Here is a 22,052-nt window from a genome sequence, read left to right as displayed (position 1 = left end):
TTCTCAATAATCACCATTTGACAAATGAAAAATTGAGGCACAGAGACGCTATCACTTTCCCAATGTTATCATAGGAAGTGTTGATGCTGGAATCAGTGCATGCATCTCATTCCAGAATCAGTGGACATCTAAAGCACACTCTAAACAAAAAGGTAAATAATTTCAATGGCAAATACAATGAAGAAAACCAAAGAGGTGGTGTAAGCATGCCTTGCTGTGTGTAGGCTCACATTTGATGGAAATTCGGGAAGGTCTTTCTGAGGAGGTGACACTAGAGTTAAAACTGCAAGATGAGGTATGTGGGATCAGTGTTCTGGCAGGTGGAACAGAAAGTGCAAAAGCCCAGAGGTGGGAGTAAGTTTGGTATATTCAAGAAGCAGTAGAACAGTCAGACAGACTGAAGAATGAATAAGATGTGGAGATGTGATGATCACCAAATCAGAGAGTCAGTCAAGGGCCAGGCCATGTAGATCGTCAAAAACCATGGGACACAGTGTAGGTTTTACTATAAGTGGATAGGAAGTCACTGAAGCCCCTGGAGGGAGTTAATTTAGTCATTTCATAATCACCGAGTGTGGGCCATAGGAGTAAGAATAGGAGCAGGGGGTAAGAGTCTCTGGGGTGTCCTAGAGGGACAAATGGGCAGAATCTTCTCTCTAGCACTTATAAACAAGTCCTCTGTAAGTGCATGAAAGTCCTTTCTGGAGTTAACATGTTCTGAAAAAGCAGTTTTAATAACCCTGCTTCCAGGAGCTAGAGTTTCTTGACCTATTAGCTACGGCTAATTTTAATATTGACTGACACAGATCTGGTCTTCATGTTTGTAGAAAATGGGTTGTGTTGACATGGCTGCCTTGCCCCCTTTTAGGGAACTGTCCTCATTGGTGGTCGTGGCCTTTGTGGCCTCTGCTGATTTTCTTAGGTCTCCCTCATTTGAGAGCCTTCCTTGTTCCAGCATTCTCCTTTCTACAAAAAGAGCAGTCTTCTGTGCTCTTTGCCCACAATTCTCTGAATCTGCTTCATCCAAGAAAACTCTTTCTTGCTAATGTGTTAATGAATTCTCTATCCTAGTTAACCTGCTTATATTGGAATACCACAATTATATAGGTACTGCTTTAAGCCTGGGTGAATGCTCTGATGCTAACAATTTCAAGATTTATGGCAGGATAAGGGTGGTGGGTGGGAAGTCATTGGACCCCCTTAAAATTTAGTAGTCACAGTGCATGGCTGCTGTCTATATCCAGAAGAATGGTGGCTAACCCATTAACCTGGTTCCAGGAGCAGCTAGAGAACTTGTAGGTCATATTCAATCCATTGACCCTTGTAGTCCAAGTCCCCTCCTTGGGCTGCTCTGTGTGTGTGTGTGTGTGTGTGTGTGTGTATGTGCACACACAGAGGTGTGTATGCACGAATGGGTGTATTTAAATTCACAAACAGTAAAATTGCATTTTTTGGTGTCCATTATATGCATTCTAACACTTGTATGGATCTGTATAATCAACACCACGATCAGAATGCCAGATAGTTCCATCACTCACTCAGTCCTCTCCTCTTGCTCTAACCTCTGGCAAATAATGATCTATTCTCTGTTGTTGTTACATGTATACATATTTGGAGAAGGTCTTATAAGTGGAATAGTATGATATGTAACTTTTTTTTTAAGATTTTTTATTTATTTATTTGACAGAGATCACAAGTAGGCAGAGAGGCAGGCCGAGAGAGAGGAGCAAGCAGGCTCCCTGCAGAGCAGAGAACCCGATGCAGGGCTCGATCCCAGGACCCTGGGATCATGACCTGAGCCAAAGGCAGAGGCTTTAACCCACTGAGCCACCCAGACGCCCTGATATGTAACTTTTTTTTTTAAAGATTTTATTTATTTATGTGAGAGAGAGAGCGCATGAGAGGGGAGAAGGTAAGAGGGAGAAAAAGACTCCCCATAGAGCTGGAAGCCCAATGCAGGACTTGATCCTAGGACTCCAGGATCATGACCTGAGCAGAAGGCAGTCACTTAACCAACTGAGCCACCCAGGTGCCCAATTTGAGACTGGTTTCTATTCTGCATAATTCCGTTTAGATTCATCCATGCTGTGGCCTGTACCAATAGTTCCTTTTAATTGTTAAGTAGTATTCCATTGGTTGGAGATTTATCCATTCACTCATTTGAAGGGCATTTGGATTGTCTCCCATTTTGGGTGATTATGATTAGACATGCACACAGCTTTGTGTGAAGGTAGGTTTTCTTTTATCTTGAGTAAGTATCTAAGAGTGGGATGGCCAGGTCCTATGATACATGTATCAAATAGAATAAAAATTATTTTAAGAAATTGTGAAACCGGGATGCCTGGGTGGCTCAGTTGGTTAAGCGGCTGCCTTCGGCTCGGGTCATGATCCCAACGCCCTGGGATCGAGTCCCACATCGGGCTCCTTGCTTGGCAGGGAACCTGCTTCTCTCTCTGTCTCTGCCTGCCACTCTGTCTGCCTGTGCTGGCTCTCGCTCTCTCTCTCTCTCTGACAAATAAGTAAATAAAATCTTTAAAGAAAAGAAAAAGAAATTGTGAAACCATTTTCTTTTGCTCCAGAATAAGTGATGCTATAGAAATGGCTCTTCTGGTACCTCCAAACTCATTCCTCTAAAAGCAAACCCAAAGAGTAATCTTTCTTCAAAGAAGCAGACATTGATCATTTGTCTTACTCAGAGCTTATTCCTACTCACTGCTATGAGAATTCAGCTCAAGAAAAAGCAAGCACTTTGAGTGTTTCTACACAAAAGTGAGATGCAAGTGGGTGTGGCTTAGATAGAGCTTAGGTGGGAGCACGGTCTGGGTCTATAGAATCAACCAGAAACCAGAGTGAACTGCGCAGGAGGAACTGGAGGCCAGTGTGCTTTCTGCCTAAGCCGGAAGAGTCTGCAGCATAACACTTGGTGCATTTTGATTAAGCGGCAGAAACCAGGCCTGGGTCCTTGTCCACCACATGGTATCATGAAAATGGAACCAGATAAAATATGACTATACTGTAGTAGCATATCTGCTGTTGGTCACCTCTCCTTCTGATTGGTCTGAATGCCCAAAACAATTCTTGCAAGCCTGCATTGCTGGGGACTCGGATCAGCCAGCATCCCACCAACCCTCTAATGGAATCCATCCACTGTTGCACACAGCAAGGGGTTAAGCAAATCACGGGAAAAGCCTTTTACTAATCACAGAAAAAGCCACACTTTACTTAAATGTTAGCACGTCCCACTGTGTTAAACCCACTGAAATGAATCAGAGATAGTTGGATAGAGGCTGTATACACATTTCAGAGGAAGCTTTTGTTAAATTTTTTTAATTTATTTTTCTGATTTAAATTCTATGATACCGCAACTTGAAATCACTCTTAGCACAATTGTAAAATAGAAAAATTGATGTATGTGTAAAGAACATAATGGATCAAGGATCCTATCAGACAAACCTACGATTATAAGAATTATGGTGAATGATAGGTAGCAATTGAAGAACCTCAAAAGGCTTTCTGGCTTGTCTTGGATGACCACCCAAAAGTTTCATTGCTCAGGCTAACCTTCTGTCTCTGGAGCCTGGAAAAACTGGACTGGAACCCTTATGAGAACATCTATTTTTTCCTTTGGTTTGATGACTGGTATTCCCAGAATAGCTTCTCTCAGGGTATTTCACATTTCTGCTCTATAGCCCCTCCCAGAAATCAGAAGTTTAGAGCTCCTACAACAGTTAAAAACGGATCATAAAATGGCTGCTCGTGTGGTTGAGTGCAGTCTTGCTAGTCCCTTTTCTCTCTCCCAAAATGTCTAGACACAGCCAGCTTCCCTGAAATTTCTCCCCATTCCTCCCAAGTGGCTTTCACCTTTCTGTTTCCTGAAAACAACCAGGATGAGGTGGTCATCCTCTTTACCCCTCCCCTGTTTTTTCACTGGTTTTCTGGAGTACCAACGGTAGATGGGATTTGTAGTCACCCTCATTGGGCATGCTCTCTCCTTCCCCTGAAGCCCAGTGTCCAAGCAGCTTATATTCAGGCATCACTCCTGTAATATTTAAACTTCACTGGCTTATTACTCTATTTAGATTTGTCCATGTCTTTTTCCTCTACTGGACCACCCTCATCATGGATCTGGGTGTGTTCATTCAGTCCCTGAATATCTAGCAGCGTCTTACAAAGAAGCAGACTCTCAAGAAATGTTTATTCAGTGATTAAATTCATCCATTCATTTAATAAATACTTAGTGAGCACCTACTATGTGCCAGGTACTAGTTTAGGCATGGAGGAGACCAGCGGCAAACCATGAAAATAAGACTGCTGCTCTTAGAGAGCTTACAGTCTGGTGAAAGAGAAAGTCTGAGGTCTCATGACTTGCATATGTTAGACATTAAAAGAATTATTTTGTCCCAACACAGAATATTGAACCTTCGGGGCTATTTCAGTCATACAGATCTAACTGAGGAGTGGTAAACAGTATAGACGTTTTGTATTTACCATGATGCATCATTCTGAAAAAAATGTAGTACTAACCTTGCAGCATCCTTTTCCAAGAACCACATACAGCTCTACCTGAACACTTGTGTAGATTGCATTCTATCTTTAGGTCTCTGTGACTTCTTAAATATCCCAGATTGGTGTGGATTACTCATTGAAATTTGAAATGGTAATTTTTAGTCACCAAGTAGGAATGAAAAATTAAAATGATTGCTTCAAGATCCTGCAGGATGTTGTGCTATAATTACATACCAGGTTTAATCATGGTCAAGTCTGACATACATTCCAACATTCTGTTGAACTGAATTGAAGTAAAATATTTGTGGGTCTTTTCCCTCTTTTCTTCTCTTTACATTTATAATTCAAAAGAATGAAAGGAGCCTGATTGCTAACTAAAGAGAGTTCACTAGGTTGCCTTTTTTTGTTGTTATTAAAACTGCATAGCCACCAATTACAGTTACTTGTCCCTGTCTCTACCTTCAGTAACACTACCTGGTATCAAGTTGCACTAGAGATGCTATTTTTTATATAATGGCATAAGCATAGAAGATTTTCACATCTGACATTATGAAACAGAAAGACATTAGAACTAATTCCAAAAGAATATTTTTGTTTAACCAATTCCTCAAGAACTTTTAAAAGATAAATGTACCAGCTGCCTTGTGTAGTTAACCCATTATAATTCTTAGAGGTCGCTCTGTGTCCCACTTACCACATAAATAGCATTGTGATGGTCTAGAGCAGTTCAGTTTCTTATTTTCCATATATGCCTTCTTTCTGATGTAAAAGCATTAAGGAATTTTGACACAGTGATAAGCTGCTATTTAAAGTCCTCACTTAGAAGATCGGAATGCAGTGCATTCAGAAGAAATGTACAAGCTATGCATTCATGCAATGTTAGACCCAAGAACACAGAGCACTTTTTAAAAGCAGGGAACAATTCATGTTTAAAATGTTTCTAACCTTGATTACCTTGACTATAGAGGCGATTATCAGAAAAATTTGATACTGTCTTTAAGATTCTTATACAGTCTTAATAGCCTGGTGATAACTAAAAACATTTTGTTGCTGTCCAGATGTTTTGTTTTTGTAATGCCAAACATCTGGATGTTAAGAAATATTGGATAATTGAGTGGGCTTTTAAAGTGTTGTTTTTTGTTTTTTTAATGTGAATTTGTGCTTGCTATTCTGTGGTGATAGCTTCATAGTCAACATCAGAATGTGACTGTATTGTAGTTTTATATTATAATACTAGAACACAATCTCCAATTCTATCTGGGAGAGATTTCTTTCCCAGGTAGAATCTTCCCTGATTTCTAAAGAAATTGCAACCAGTCAGATAAGGGATGTTTATAAGAATAATATACAGATAAGTGATCTTTATCCAATTAAGTTGATATTTTACAGGAGGAACCTCATGAAGCCAGAGTTACACATCAAGATGGAATGAAGGAAGCTTAGTTGAAATTCAAGGAACTGGAGAATGAGCAAGAGGACTATAAAGATTCACAAAATCTGTGTGTCACCTAAAGCAGCCAAACAATCTCCTGTATGGCAGTTGGGACTTGTAGTAATGATTGGCACATAGACTGAAATTTCCACTAAAGGAAATCACTATAAAAATGATGAAAGATATTAATCTCCTTGGAATTCTTGTTTGGAAGTAAAGCTGTGTAAAGATTGTATTAAATGGAATCAAATAAAAATGTGAAGAAATTGGGGCCACAGTCAGTTAAAAGTACCACTTTTAACTGAGTTACCACAGTCAGTTAAACTTCTGACTCTTCATTTCAGCTCAGGTCATGATCTCTGGATTGTGAGATTGAGTCCTGCATTAGGCAGGCTCTGTGCTCAGTGCTGAGTTGGCTTAAAACCCTCTCTCCTCTCCCTCTGACCCTCCCCACCATGCTAATTCATTCTCTCTCTCTCTCTCTCTCTCTCTCTCTCAAATAAACCTTTAAAAAACAAAGGAGAAGCACCTGGGTGGCTCAGTGGGTTAAGACTCTGCCTTCAGCCCAAGTCATGATCCCAGGGTCCTGGAGTGGACCCTGCATTGCATCAGGCTCTCTGCTTAGCAGGGAGTCTGCTTCCCCCTCTCTCTCTGCCTGCCTCTCTGTCTACTTGTGATCTCCCTCTCTGTGTCGAATAAATAAATGAAATCTTTAAAAAAGGTGGGGGGGGGGGACGTGAAGAAATTGGAAGATGTAAAATTGTATCAGAAGATGTTTGGCATTACATTTCTTTTGAAAGAAAACCGTTGATGAGGCTAGGAGAACTTTTCCCCATTTGTTTTGTATCCTTCCTTAGTTCTCTGGAGAGTTTTATTACATCTTAAATACTGAGTTAAATGTTTGTTTTTTCTTTAAAATTCCCAAAACTAAACAGCCAAGACTCTAGCATTGTGATTTATGAGCTGCCTGTAGAGAAAGATAAAAACCTTTCCATTCTGCATGCTAAATGCCTCCAGGTACTTTTTTCTCAGTTCTATCTAGATCAAAAAGTAATACAAATTTTAAAAAGCCTCCAAAAGTTCCTGTGCCAGTTATTCATTTAACATAGATTTGGTAATACTATATGCAGACCATGTTGCTATGTACAGAAAGGGTCCAAAAAGAAAAAGAAAGAAAGGGTGAGAATACTTGAGAAGAGAAACAATGTCCCAGACCCAGTGCCAGACATTTCCTGTCTGTGGGGCTATTTGAAGACATGGCTACTACTTTCAGCAAACTTGTGGTCTAGCAAAAAGGTTGCAATGAGTACACTACCCATAATCAAGGTAGAATATAAGCAGTGCCAGGAGATAAGCGCAAACCTAGGTGCATATGAGAGCAGGAAGGAAAAGATCATTTTCAACTGGGGAGGTCAAGAAATCACACTCGTTGAAAAATGGCTAGGATTTCAACAAGAGGAGAGGGTATAGGTGGGTAAAAGTTGGGGAAGTAAAAACATTGAAGGAAGAGTTAATACTTAACTCTCAAATTTTCCTGTAAAATAGAAGAGAAAGGAAAATTTCCAAATTCATTCTAGGAGGCCAGCAAGACACCAGATCAAGACACCACCAAAAAAAGTACAAGACAGTATCTCTCATGAACGTAGATGCAAAAATCCTCAACAAAATATTAGCAAACCAGATCCAACAATACACTTAAAAAATCATTCACCAAGCAGAAGGGAAACTTCCAGACTCTTTTTATGAAGCCAGCATTACCCTGATCCCCAAACCAGGCAAAGACCCTACCAAAAAGGAGAATTTCAGACCAATATCACTGATGAATATGGATGCAAAGATTCTCAACAAGATCCTAGCAAACAGGATCCAGCAGCACATTAAAAAGATTATCCACCATGACCAGGTGGGATTCATCCCTGGGTTGCAAGTTTGGTTCAACATTCGCAAATCAATCAATGTGATAGAACAAATCAAGAAGAGAAGAGAGAAGAACCACATGGTCCTCTCAATTGATGCAGAAAAAGCATTTGACAAAATCCAGCATCCGTTCCTGATGAAAACACTTCAAAGTATAGGGATGGAGGGAACATTCCTGAACTTCATTAAATCTATTTATGAAAGACCCACAGCAAATATCATCCCCAATGGGAAAAAGCTTGCAGCCTTCCTGTTGAGATCAGGAACACGACAAGGATGCCCACTCTCACCACTCTTGTTTAACATAGTATTAGAAGTTCTAGCAACGGCAATCAGACAACAAAGAGAAATAAAAGGTATCCAAATTGGCAAGGAAGAAGTCAAACTCTCTCTCTCTTCGCAGATGACATGATTCTTTATATGGAAAACCCCAACGCCTCCACCCTCAAACTACTAGAACTCATACAGCAATTCAGTAACGTGGCAGGATACAAAGTCAATGTACAGAAATCAGTGGCTTTCTTATACACTAACAATGAAAATACAGAAAGGGAAATTAGAGAATCGATTCCATTTACTATAGCACCAAGAACCATAAGATACCTGGGAATAAACCTAACCAAAGAGGTAAAGGACCTGTACTCGAGGAACTACAGAACACTCATGAAAGAAATTGAAGAAGACACAAAAAGATGGAAGACTGTTCCATGCTCTTGGATTGGAAGAATAAACATTGTTAAAATGTCTATACTGCCTAGAGCAATCTATACTTTTAACACCATTCTAATCAAAATTCCACTGGTATTTTTCAAAGAGCTGGAGCAAATAATCCTAAAATTTGTATGGAATCAGAAGAGACCCCGAATTGCTAAGGAAATGTTGAAAAACAAAAACAAAACTGGCAGCATCACGTTACCCGATTTCAAGCTTTACTACAAAGCTGTGATCACCAAGACAGCGTGGTACTGGCATAAAAACAGACACATAGACCAGTGGAACAGAGTGGAGAGCCCAGATATGGACCCTCAACTCTATAGTCAAATAATCTTCGACAAAACAGGAAAAAATATACAATGGAAAAAAGACAGTCTCTTCAATAAATGGTGCTGGGAAAACTGGACAGCGATATGTAGAAGAATGAAACTCGACCATTCTCCTACACTGTACACAAAGATAAACTCAAAATGGATAAAAGACCTCAACGTGAGACAGGAATCTATCAGAATCCTAGAGGAGAACATAGGCAGTAACCTCTTCGATATCAGCCACAGCAACTTCTTTCAAGATATGTCTCCAAAGGCCAAGGAAACAAAAGCAAAAATGAACTTTTGGGACTTCATCAAGATCAAAAGCTTCTGCACAGCAAAAGAAACAGTCAACAAAACAAAAAGGCAACCCACGGAATGGGAGAAGATATTTGCAAATGACAGTACAGACAAAAGGTTGATATCCAGGATCTATAAAGAACTTCTCAAACTCAACACACACAAAACAGATAATCATATCAAAAAATGGGCAGAAGATATGAACAGACACTTCTCCAACGAAGACATACAAATGGCTATCAGACACATGAAAAAATGTTCATCATCACTAGCCATCAGGGAGATTCAAATTAAAACCACATTGAGATATTACCTTCCACCAGTTAGAATGGCCAAAATTAGCAAGACAGGAAACAACGTGTGTTGGAGAGGATGTGGAGAAAGGGGAACCCTCTTACACTGTTGGTCGGAATGCAAGTTAGTGCAGCCACTTTGGAGAACAGTGTGGAGATTCCTGAAGAAATTAAGAATAGAGCTTCCCTATGACCCTGCAATTGCACTGCTGGGTATTTACCCCAAAGATACAGATGTAGTGAAAAGAAGGGCCATCTGTACCCCAATGTTTATTGCAGCAATGGCTACAGTCGCCAAACTGTGGAAAGAACCAAGATGCCCTTCAATGGATGAATGGATAAGGAAGATGTGGTACATATACACAATGGAGTATTATGCCTCCATCAGAAAGGATGAATACCCAACGTTTGTAGCAACATGGATGGGACTGGAAGAGATTATGCTGAGCGAAATAAGTCACGCAGAGAGAGTCAAGTATCATATGGTCTCACTTATTTGTGGAGCATAACAAATAACATGGAGGACATGGGGAGATGGAGAGGAGAGGGAGTTGAGGGAAACTGGAAGGGGAGATGAACCATGAGAGACTATGGACTCTGAAAAACAACCAGAGGGTTTTGAAGGGGCGGGGGTTGGGAGGTTGAGGAACCAGGTGGTGGGTAATAGGGAGGGCACATACTGCATGGAGCACTGGGTGTGATGCCAAAACAATGAACACTGTTATGCTGTAAATAAACAAATTTTTAAAAAAATTTAAAAAAATCATTCACCGCAATCAAGTGGGATTTATTTCTGTGTTGCAATGTATTTCAATATGTGCATGTCAATATGATACATCACATCAACAGGAGAAAGAATAAGAACCATATGATCATTTCAATAGGTGCAGAAAAAGCACTTGACAAAGTACAACACCAGTTCATGATAAAATTCTCCCCAAACTAGGTTTAGAAGGAACACACCCAACATAATAAAGGCCTTATATGAAAAACCCACAGCTAACATCATCCTCAATGGGAAAAAAGAGCTTTTCTTCTATGGTCAGGAAAAAGCCAGGGATGTTCACTTTCCCCACTTCTATTCAACATAGTACTGCAAATCCTAGCCACAGCAATTAGACAAAAAGAAATAAAAGACATCCAAATTGGTATGGGAGAAGTAAAACTTTCACCATTTGCTGAATGGTGACATGATACTGTATATAGAAAACCTGAAAGACTCCACCAAAAAACTACCAGAACAGATAAATGAATTCAGTAAGGTTGCAGGATACAAAATCAATGTACAGAAATCCATTGCATTTCTATTCAACTAATAATGAAGCAACAGAAAAAAAAATTATTCCATTTACAATTGCACCAAAAAGAATAAACTTAAATAATAGTCCTGTACCCTGAAAACTACAAAACATTGAAGAAAGAAATTGAAAACACAAACAAATGGAAAGACATTCCATGCTCATGGATTGAAAGAGGAAATATTGTTAAGATGTCCATACTATCCAAAACAATCTACAGATTTAATGCAATCCCTATCAAAGCACCAACAGAATTTTTCACAGAACTAGAACAAACAGTCCTAAAAATTGTATGAAACCACAAAAGACCCTGAATAGCCAAAGCAATCTTGAAAAAGAAGAACAAAACTAGAGGCATCATAATTCTGGACTTCGAGTTATATTACAATGCTATAGTGATCAAAACAGCATAGTAGTGACAAAAATAGAGACATAGATTGATGAAACAGAACAGAAACCCTAAAATAAACCCACAATTATATGGTTAATTAATCTTCAACAAAGGAGGCAAGAATATGCAATGGGGAATACAGTCTCTTCAAGAAATTGTACTGGGAAAACTGGGCAGCCACATGCAAAAGAACAAAATGGATCCATTTTCTTACACCAGATACAAAACTAAACTCAAAATGGGTTAAGGACCTAATTGTGAGACTTGAAATCATAAAAATCCAAGAAGAAAACAGAGACAGTAGGACATTGGCCATAGCAACATCTTTCTAGATATGTCTCCTGAGGCAAGGGAAACAAAAGCAAAAATCAACTGTTGGGACTATATCAAAATAAAATCTTCTGCACAGTAAAGGAAATAAAATTAAAAGATAACCTACTGAATGGGAGAAGATATTTGAAAATGACATATCTGAAGAAGGGTTGGTGTCCAAAAGATAGAAATAACTTCTACAACTCAACACCCTCCAAAAAGATAAATAATCCAATTTAGAAATGGTCAGAAGACATGAACAGATACTTCTCCAAAGAAGACATCCAGATGGCCAACAGAAATGAAAAGATGCTCAACATCACTCATCATCAGGAAATGCAAATCAAAACCGTAATGAGGTATCACCTCTCACCTATCAGAATGGCTAAAATGAAAAACACAAGAAGGACCAGGTGTTGGCAAGGATGTGGAGAAAAAGGAACCCTCATGCACTGTTGGTGGGAATGCAAACTGGTGCAGCCACTGTGGAAACTTGAGTTTCCTCAAGAAAACAAAAATAGAACTGACCTGTGATCCAGTAATCACACTACTGGTATTTACCCAAAGAATATAAAAACACTAATTCAAAAGGATATATTGACCCCTATGTTTATTGCAGCATTATTTACAATAGCTAATTACGGAAGCAGCCCAAGTATGTGTCTATTGGTGAATGGATGAGGAAGATGTGGTATAGGGGTGCCTCAGTGGCTCAGTCTGTTTAGTGCCTGACTCTTAATCTCAGCTCAGGTCTCGATCTCACAGTCATGAGTTCAATCCCTATGTGGGGCTCCACACTAAGCGTAGAGCCTACTTTAAAAAAAAAAAGAAAGATCTGATGTATAGATAGATGAATAGATAGATAATGGAATACTATTCTGCCATTAAAAAGTGAAATCTTATCATTTATAATGACATGGATGGAGCTAGAGAGTATTATATGAAATGTTTGTCAGAGGAAAACAAATACCATACGACTTCATTCTTGTAGGATTTAAGAAAACAAATGAACAAAGGGGGAAAAAAGAAACAAACCAAGAAACAGACTTTTAGAGAGGGCAGTTGTGTGGGGGGATGGGTAAACTAGGTGAAGGGTTGATTAAGAGGACACTTACCATAATGAGTGCTGAGTACTGTACAGAATTGTACAGTATAGAATTACTATATTGTACACCTGAAATTAATAGAACACTGTACATTAATTACACTGGAATTAAAATTTTAAAACTTAAAATTTTTTTTTAAAGTTGGGGGATCAGGACACTGGGTGACTCAGTAAAGAGCCTGACTCTTTTTTTTTTTTTTTAAGATTTTATTTATTTATTTGGCAGAGAGAGATCACAAGTTGGCAGAGAGGCAGACAGAGAGAGAGAGAGAGAGAGAGAGGGGGAAGCAGGCTTCCTGCTGAGCAGAGAGCCCGATGCGGGAAGAGCCTGACTCTTGATTTCAGCTCAGGTCATGATCTCAGGGTTATGAAAATGAGACTTGTGTTGGGCTCCATGCTGGACATGGATCCTGCTTAAGATTCTCTTTCTCCCTCTCTCTCTAACCTTCTGCCCCTCTTTAAAAAGAGCTGGGGTTTCTAGAAGTCAGCATATGTAGATAGATGATGTAAAGTGCAGGGTGGGAAGAAGTGAGAAATGTTGGAGCAAAAAGCACAGTTTAGCTGGTAAATAGGGAAACATCAATACCTCCCACACATATCAGACCAAAAGAATTACTTGTGTGTACGTGTGTGTACCTATGGGGAAAAGGGAAGGATTCCTTGGCCCCACCTAGACTTACTGATTCTGAATCTCCAGAATACGTCTTTGGCAGACACTTTTCTTTTTTAAATAAGCACTCAAAGTGATGGTTAACATCAGGTACATTTGGGAAACTCTGGAATGTGAGCTGTAGAATTGAAAAGGAAAGTCTTATATTTGGATTTTATTCAGGAGGCAATCTGTTGGCAAGTAAGAATTTTCACCTCTTTAGTCAATGAACAAAATATTTCTAAATTTTCTTTGGCTCTAGCCCTTTGACTCTTAAGTCAGATTCTTTTAAGGTATTTGGGAACTCAAGCCTATCAGGCAAATGCAACGCCGGGCCCCCACATGCCTGCACTGAGCAGCTGAGAGACTGAAGTGTGGGTCTCCACAGCCCCAACTGCAAGGCAGCTGCTGCATTACGTGCTCTCACTGTGCTGAACTGGGCTGTGTGCTCAACGGCATGTTTAAATAGTCCTCTGAAGGCAATTAAAAGCAGTTTTACATTGCTCGTGCTTTCCTCTGGGTTGGCCCCCTAGCAGGGCTGGGACGTGTATCAAGTAGACAGGGAATGCCATTCTGGCTTGCTCCGTCTTTCTCGAGTGTTTAGGTAGTGAACACTCATGAGCTATTGGGGAGTGGAGGGACAAAATGAAAAGGCACTGGTGCTGAGTCCAAACGTGTTTTATTTGACTAATGAATGCCCTCGTGTCTATATCCTGACATGGCTATCATGCTTTTTATCAAAGTGTTTTTATTCTCTTTAGCAAAGGACCATAGGGCATGATGGTGTTTTAAATGCTCACGGACAGGACCTTCTCTTTTCCTTTTGTCTTATTATTTTCTATTTTATCCTTCCTGACCCACATCCTTTTTTCTAAACCCTTCTCTCATGGGCTCTACCTCCTAGGACCAGCATCTTCATGCCCTTAGTCAGTCTAGTGCTTCTTGCTGCTTCCCATTGTTTCACCAGATGAACTCATTCTCACACCTCCAGGGCCGAGACTGGACCTCCTTACTCAGTCCCAGCTGCTCTGCTTCTCATTCTTGCCCATGAACCCAACAGCCCATTGCTAGCTTCTCTTTGCATGACTCCTTGTTCTTTCCTTTCGCGTCTTTTTGTGTTTAACTGTCCAGTCTCACTCGTCTTGTGTCCGTGTTTCCTTCAGTATCTCTGCTCTTCCCTTCCAGCTCTTCCACTACCCTCCATCTGCTTTAAACTACAGAACCATCACTAAATTCTGGCTGAGCTAGGACTGGCGTAGGTAAGAACAGAGGGTAAGAAGGGAGGTGGTTAAAGAGCACGGGTCCCTGGGCTCTGCTGCCTGGCTCCAAATCCAGACTGTGATTTTTGACAAGCTAGTGCCTCTCCCAAACTCGCCCTCATCTTTAAAACGGACCTGCGAGAGCAGAATGTAGGGCTACTGTGAGGATTGACTGGGTTCATATGTATCACGTACCCAGGATCAGGCCTGGCACATAAATACCATAGGAGTTCATTGTCATTTGTTTCTTTGTTCCTGACCTGTAACTTTGTCTTTTTGTATCCCATTGAATATGTCTCTGCACACTTACCAGGATAAAAAATTAGCATATTGTTTGTTTAAAAAAGGATATAGTTTTAAAATAGTATTCTTTAATTCAGGTGGGGAAACCTTAAGTTTGATCTTTACAGTATTTGTGTGTCTCTGTACCATAGTTTACAGAAAAGACAGTGCAATGTTTGCCCTTTACATGTCTGCTCAGATAAATAGCTGATCCATTTTTGTGGAACACAAGCTGATGCTTGGATTAATTCAAGTGATTTCTCCTTGCTAATGTACACTGAGAAACAGAAAGTTGTGCTTTACCTTTTTCTTACTTGTTTCTACCCACATTCGTTGACCTGCACCTTGACAGTTTATGTAATCCTCATGGACTACAAATTAAAATTACAGAGAATAAAGAAGAAGGAACAGAAAGAAGAGACTAGAAAGGAAGCATTTGCAGATTGCTAAAAGATAAGTGCCACAAGCTTATTTTAAAAGATGAAATGGATCACCAGTTTGTGTAGGATCTATCTTGTAGAGCAAAAGGTCTGAAAACTAGAGCTTCTGTCCTCAGAGTTTTTGACAAGTGCAGAGTTTGACACCAATGCCCAGGTGACGCTGATGCTGTGGTTCTGGGACCACACGTTGATAAACACTGCCATAGACCTTTCTACTTAGCCCTGTCTTTCATAATGCTTTATTCTTGCCTTTTATTCATTAAAAAATAATATTTCCCAGCACCTGGGTGGCTCAGTCAGTTAAGCATCTGCCTTCGGCTCAGGTCATGATCCCAGCGTCCTGGGATCCAGTTCCCTTGCTCAGTAGGGAGTCTGCTTCTCCCTCTGCTCTCTCTTGTGTGCACACAAAAATAAAATCTTTTAAAAAATAAGATAAAATAAATAATATTTCCCTTAATTCTTTCCTGCTCTAAAAGATTTAGAGTTTCACTGGAGTACTGCCACCAATTGGAGTTAATTTCTTTCTTCCCATCGCTATTTGTAAAGTTGTGCTCTGTCACATGCAGTGAACATCCCCTTGCCTCCTCACTCCCATCTCCGCTCATGCTGCTGCTGTCACCTGCCACCCTGACCCCTGCTTCTCACTTTCACGTCCTGCCTGAGTGTCCAGTACACACTGAAATAGGGACTGCCCCTGGACCAGAGTATAGAAAGGAGGAGCCTTGGGGTTGTGGTAGAGCAACAGCAATGTTACCATGAGTGTGCCAAGCCAGGAAGGAGAGGGTAAAAGAATAGAGTTGGGTTTTCAACTGCTAGATGACAGATATGTGTGTCAAGCTCAGTGGTCGTTGAAGACTGTAGTAGACATCTGTCACTTTTGCTTTTCTAAAAAAGCACCCTTCCCTCTTTTTCCCATACAGCATCTGACTTTTCCTTTAAGGGGTCATTTCCCTTATGTACCCTGTGGGACTGATGACTTGGAGCCCCACCATCATCCTCCTTCCACTGCAAGAATATAATCTCAGGGGAGCAAATAACTGTACTGTTGGTTCACTCAGCCTAGTGGCCAGAACTGTCTAGATCCTAGTAGACAGGTATTAGCTGAGCAGATTTAGGAGTTACTCAGCGAGCATAGGAACGAATACTCAAGCTGCAGTGGAATTTTGCTACAGTGCCAACAGTACCCAGGACAGACTGCTGAGTGCTAGAGCCTGGATGTTACAGGATCAAAAATAGCAAATCAGCCCTCAGCCCATAAAATTAATTAATTAAACCCTAGCTGTGGGGTTTGTGGACAGTGAATAACCAGTCCCCATCATTTAAACCTGGCCAGTTTAATTTCCTCAAGGACAGCACCTGTTTGTTTCAATGTAGCTGTCCTTCCTATGCTTCTAGAAGGTGCCTAACAGTTTTTTAAATGAATAGAATGTACGAATGAATATGCAAGGGTTTACTCAGAAGTTCAGACTAGTGATGACCATGCTTTAACAAATCCCGTTCCCAGTTTCTCTTTCCCATTTTCCAGCCTGAAACTCCTTGATTCATATACTTGTCAGAGTAGAGACACTGCCTTAGAACCTCAATAACATTTCCTTCTGATTTTAGAGAGACGGATTAAATAAACGAGATAATATCATATATTTCTCTCTGTAGCCAAGGAAGTTGCCAACGTATTAATTGGCCCCTGTTCTCCACTTGACCTACCCTCTCACAATATCTCTCTCTCCCATATTGAAAGTCTATCCAACTCTCAAAAAACGTTGCTCTCCACCAGGGAATAGCAATGTTCAGAAACTGCATGTCTGGAATTAATTCTCAGAAATGACTCATAGGGTGCCTGGTTGGCTCAGTCAGGTAAACATCTGCCTTTGGCTCAGGTCATGATCCCAGGGTCCTGGGATCAAGCCCCTGTCAGGCTACCTGCTCAGTGAAGAGTCTGCTTCTCCCTCTGCCTGCCCCTCCCCCAGCTTGTGCTCTCTCTCTTTCTCTGACACATAAATCTTTTTTTAAAATGACTCATATGCTATTGAAACATGTTGATTTTCTAAAGGTTCAGATAGGTAATTGAACAGGTTCCATTTCCTCTCTTCTGTAATTAGCATATTTTTTAACTTCACAGCCACACATTTGTCTTTTTTCCTTCCTTTTTTTTTCTTTAACATTGGCGTCAAAATATTCATTTGGTTGTCACAGAGATGTACCGGTACACATCTGAGATGACTTTACTTTTAAACAGTTTATGCAGGAAGTAATACATGAAATTATATCTGAAGCACATATTATTTTCATGATTTTTATTGAATTACTATCGGGTTTTACTAAAATTACATGTTTTATGTATACATACACACACACACACACACACAAACTTGTGATTTTGTTGGAAGACATACATACTACCCAGAAGCATGAAAATATTAAGCAGCCATCGCCGGTACAGTCTCCAGTCACATAGTATCTCTTTTCATTAAAACAGAACTTTTTTCAGCAGTAAGAGCATAGCAAGGCCTGAAGGAGGTCCAGCCTTTTGCCACAGTAGTGCAGACACAGCCCTACTGTTTAACACTGAAATGCTATTTATTAGATAAACATTACATTGAAATAGCCAAAGAACACACAAGCCCATTACAAGAGTGGACTTTTTTTTTTTTTTTTTTTTTTTGCCACCACTTATTTCTTTTTATGTTATCTCCTTAAAGAAGGACTTTCATACCAGAGCAACCTTGGGGAAAATGTGACCACAAAAAAGGCATTCATAGTGGTGATTTTCTAGACCCTCCATTCTATTATTTTGGGTATTTCCTTTGAACATGGGCTCACTTTCCCACAGCTATGCTTGGCCTCCTGGTTTGCAATGACGTTATGTCTGTGTTGGTGACTTCCCAAACTGCCACTAGAAAAATTAGTGCCACAAATTTCACATGGCTAAGTTTTCTAGCCTCAGTTTTTTCCACTCTGATTCAAGGACTCTGACTGTAAACATAGTCTTGATATGGACATTCATTTTTGTTTTAACCTTTTATGGGCACTAATAAGAAAGGTAAAGATAAAATCCGTACACCAGGTTTATCACCAATATCTCACCCATTTCATCCCAACTCTATGAACAAATATTTATCAGGAATCTTCTGTTCCAAAACAGCAAACAATTCCTCAGGGGCTACTGAGATAACAAAAAACCAATGTAATTTTCAAAAATTTATGATCTAGTAGGAATACAAAGGGAAAACTACCACACTTTTCTAGATGTGTACCAAAAGTAAAAATACAAAAAAAAAAAAAAAAATGCTTGCCTCTGGAGGAGAATGAAGCAGGTAAATTAAAGAAACTTTAAGGATCATAGGGAAAAGGAGGGAAAAAATGAAACAAGAGGAAACCAGAGAGAGAGACAAACCTTAAGAGACTCTTGGTCTCAGGAAACAAACTGAGGGGCGCTGGAGTGGAAGGGAGTGGGAAGGATAGGGTGGCTGGGTGATGGACATGGGGACGGTATGTGCTATGGTGAGTGCTGTGAATTGTGTTAAGACTGAGGATTCACAGACCTGTACCCTGGGGCAAATAATACATTATATGTTAATTTTTTTAAAAGAAAAGAAAAAAGGAAGCTTTAAGGAAGCAAAATGATTTGAGCTGATCTTAGAAGAATGGTTGGAAGCTCAAAAGGCTGTAATTGGAGAAAAGAGAGAAGTCATATGCAAATGTCGCAAACAAGCAAATGAGGTACATGTTTGAAGAACAGTGAATAGTTTGGTGTGTGGCCATGGTCCATGTGGGTAGCACACACACTGGGGTTTGCAAGGGCAACGCCACCCATGTGCCACCTCTGCACCCACGTGCTTGCTTCCCTCTGTGTGCCTCCCCAACACATGCCAGTATCCCAGGTTTATGAGGAGAGGATCAATTTCGATTGTAATTTACCAAGAGAAATTAGGTTGGACCTAATGCTAATCTAAAGGGTTAGAAGACGAATGTACAGTTCTAAATACAAATAAATACTCAGGGCCCTAATGCTTACACCCGTAGACCAACTGAAGCCCAATAAATATTTTCTGAAATAATTAACAGGTGATGGGAAGAATAAGAAAATGGATAAAGATTTGCAGCTTGACCCAAATCTGACAGTTTACTAATAATTTTACCAGTCTATCTAGAAATGGTATTTTTTTTTCAAATTTGCCCTGTTTTTGTTAAGAGGAGTACATTGAAAACATGGTCTATCTATTCACAGAGTGTTCATACTCAAATTATAACCATTTCCTTGGGCATCTCTGTCTCTTGCTTCCACAGCTCAAGATGGGGAGAAATTCTTGGAGTAGGGCCACGTTTGATTTCAGAGCTGTTGAAAATCCTAGTATTTTTTTTTTTAAACTTTCTCTTCAGGCCTCCACTTTTCAAACTGAAATGCTCTGACGGTATTTATGTGTATAATTTCCTAACATGACCAAGCAAGATAGAAAATGTAGGACTGCGAAGATCAATTGCTGCTGAAAATGCAACCCTATCACAATTTATTTCAAAGGCCCAGACTAATGAAAAAAGTTAAATCTATTTGTTTTTAAGGAAAAGCTTTCTTCAGCTCAGCGTTAAGAAATGATTAATTACAGTGATTTTCTGGTGTGTTCCGTGGATCTCGCTGGATGGCCTTCACTGAATTCACGTGGGGCTGAATGGTTTTATATCTGCTGGTATCACATGTCTTGCTTCAAATGTAATTACAAGTTTCTAGAAGCCGAATATAAAGAACTCATTTAGAACAGCTGTTCAGGTTGTTTACCATAGACCATACATACAGCTCTTCAGAACTGTAAACTCATTCAGTTACTAATAGGCTTTTTTAAAGAAATGAATAAACCTCTTGAAACAGGGAGGTTTTACTTTAATCAGTATCTCGATGTTAAATTTTGCCACTAGACCAAGGTCCAAAACCGGGGTTTGATTTTGTGCCATTACAGTGTAAGTCGTTCCTCAGTCTGCATGTTCACATGGACCTGATTCTCTGGCACGCACTAAACCGCCCCAGCATCTGAAAACCAAAAAAAGGAAGTGCCTCTGTCTGCTAAGGGGAAAATGACAGTTGTCAACCTGGAGCTGAGTCTTGGAGAGGAGCAGCTCATGGTTCATTCCAGAGTTTTAAAGCTAAAGTGACTTGGGGCGCCTGGGTGGCTCAGTGGATTAAGCCGCTGCCTTCGGCTCAGGTCATGATCTCAGGGTCCTGGGATCGAGCCCCGCATCAGGCTCTCTGCTCAGTGGGGAGCCTGTTTCTCCCTCTCTCTCTCTGCCTGCCTCTCTGCCTACTTGTGACCTCTCTCTCTGTCAAATAAATAAATAAAATATAAAAAAAAATAAATAAAAATAAAGCTAAAGTGACCCCAGGAAATTTCTAATTAGCAAATTGGCATCCCTGGTGTGTTTTGAATTTGATCTGTATTGTCATTTTGTGCTTTGATTTCTATAGTCGATACTTTGTTCCTTGCTTTTCAGCTTCTTTTTAATAATAACAGTAAATTTTCCTGTTTTCTGCCCTGTTTCGGGAACTGAAAAATCCTTAGACACTATTAAGTGGGAAAAGTGAAATGTCACATAGTTGAGTGCTTCAGTTTCTGTGAGGCAGGAATAATATTACCTAAATTAAATGCCATTGGAACTTTCGTGAGATTTTATTCATTTTTAATAAGATCTTTTTTGAAACATTATCAAGTTGGTCTGTCCTTTTTCAGTCAGCTTCATTTTTCTTCCCAGGAATAAAATGGATTATCCTGGGTCTTTCTTTCTTCTGGTAGCTCTCAGACTGCTATTCACCCATGCCAGGAACAAATTATGGAAGTCATCTATCTTTAAATACAATATTTCCATAGGAAATTGTAAGACCAGCTATCCTGACTGGTAAATGATTGACAAGATTGAGTTTCGTTACACGATAAATAGAATTTCTGCCATTTCTAATATTCTGCTGTACATGTGTCCATATGGATATGTTGTCCTCACCATAATGGGCAAAAAAGGGTTCACCTAATAATATCCATAAGCTACTGCTGCCCAGGGGGCGTTAAATGGGGTGCACGAGAGATGTCACAGCACCATGCTGTGTCCAGTGGGGAAACCTATTTTCAATTCTGACTCCAAGCAGAGATGCTCTTTGACTGTCTTCAAGTACAGTCCCCTTCTGGGGTACTAGGGTTTAGGGTGTAAATATACATTTGGGGTCTGCTCTTTGGCCCATTACAAGCTTGGGGTGTTCTAGGCACAGAAAGGGCACTAGAGTGGCTACAGGGCAGGGAGAAAAACAGAGTGGAGGAAAGGAGTAGAAGGAGAGGTGAGGACTTCAGATTTTATTTGGTGTATGTGATTCCAGAGCTCAGCGCAAGCATAAGCCAACCCCTTCCCCTGATTCCACTTTATTTGATGTATCTTATTCCCAATAATTTTTGAATGGCTTATGTATTGTTCCAACTTAGTGCATAGTTTTATATGTTTTCCTGTGTTATTTAGAAACCACTGGCACAGGGGCTCCTCAGTGGGTTAGTTGAGTGTCTAACTCTTGGTTTTGGCTCAGTAGTGATCTCGGGGTTGTGAGATCAAACACCACGTCAGCTCCACACTCAGAATGGAGTCTGCTTAAGATTCTCTCCATCTCACTTTGCCCCTCCCACTCATGCATACTCTCTCTCAAATAAATCAATCTTTTTTAAATAAATCATCGGCACATAATGATAAAGTATTTCTTACATCATAGTGTGATAAGGCTTTCACTAGATACATGTAGACACTTAGCAATGTCTAAAACATAGTAAGCACTCCGGAATGACAGCTACTTACATAATTATCATCATCATTATTGAGAAG

The sequence above is a fragment of the Meles meles genome, chromosome 7 (assembly GCF_922984935.1).
Source record: "Meles meles chromosome 7, mMelMel3.1 paternal haplotype, whole genome shotgun sequence".
Classification (NCBI taxonomy): Eukaryota; Metazoa; Chordata; class Mammalia; order Carnivora; family Mustelidae; genus Meles; species Meles meles.
This window is presented reverse-complemented; position numbering follows the sequence as displayed.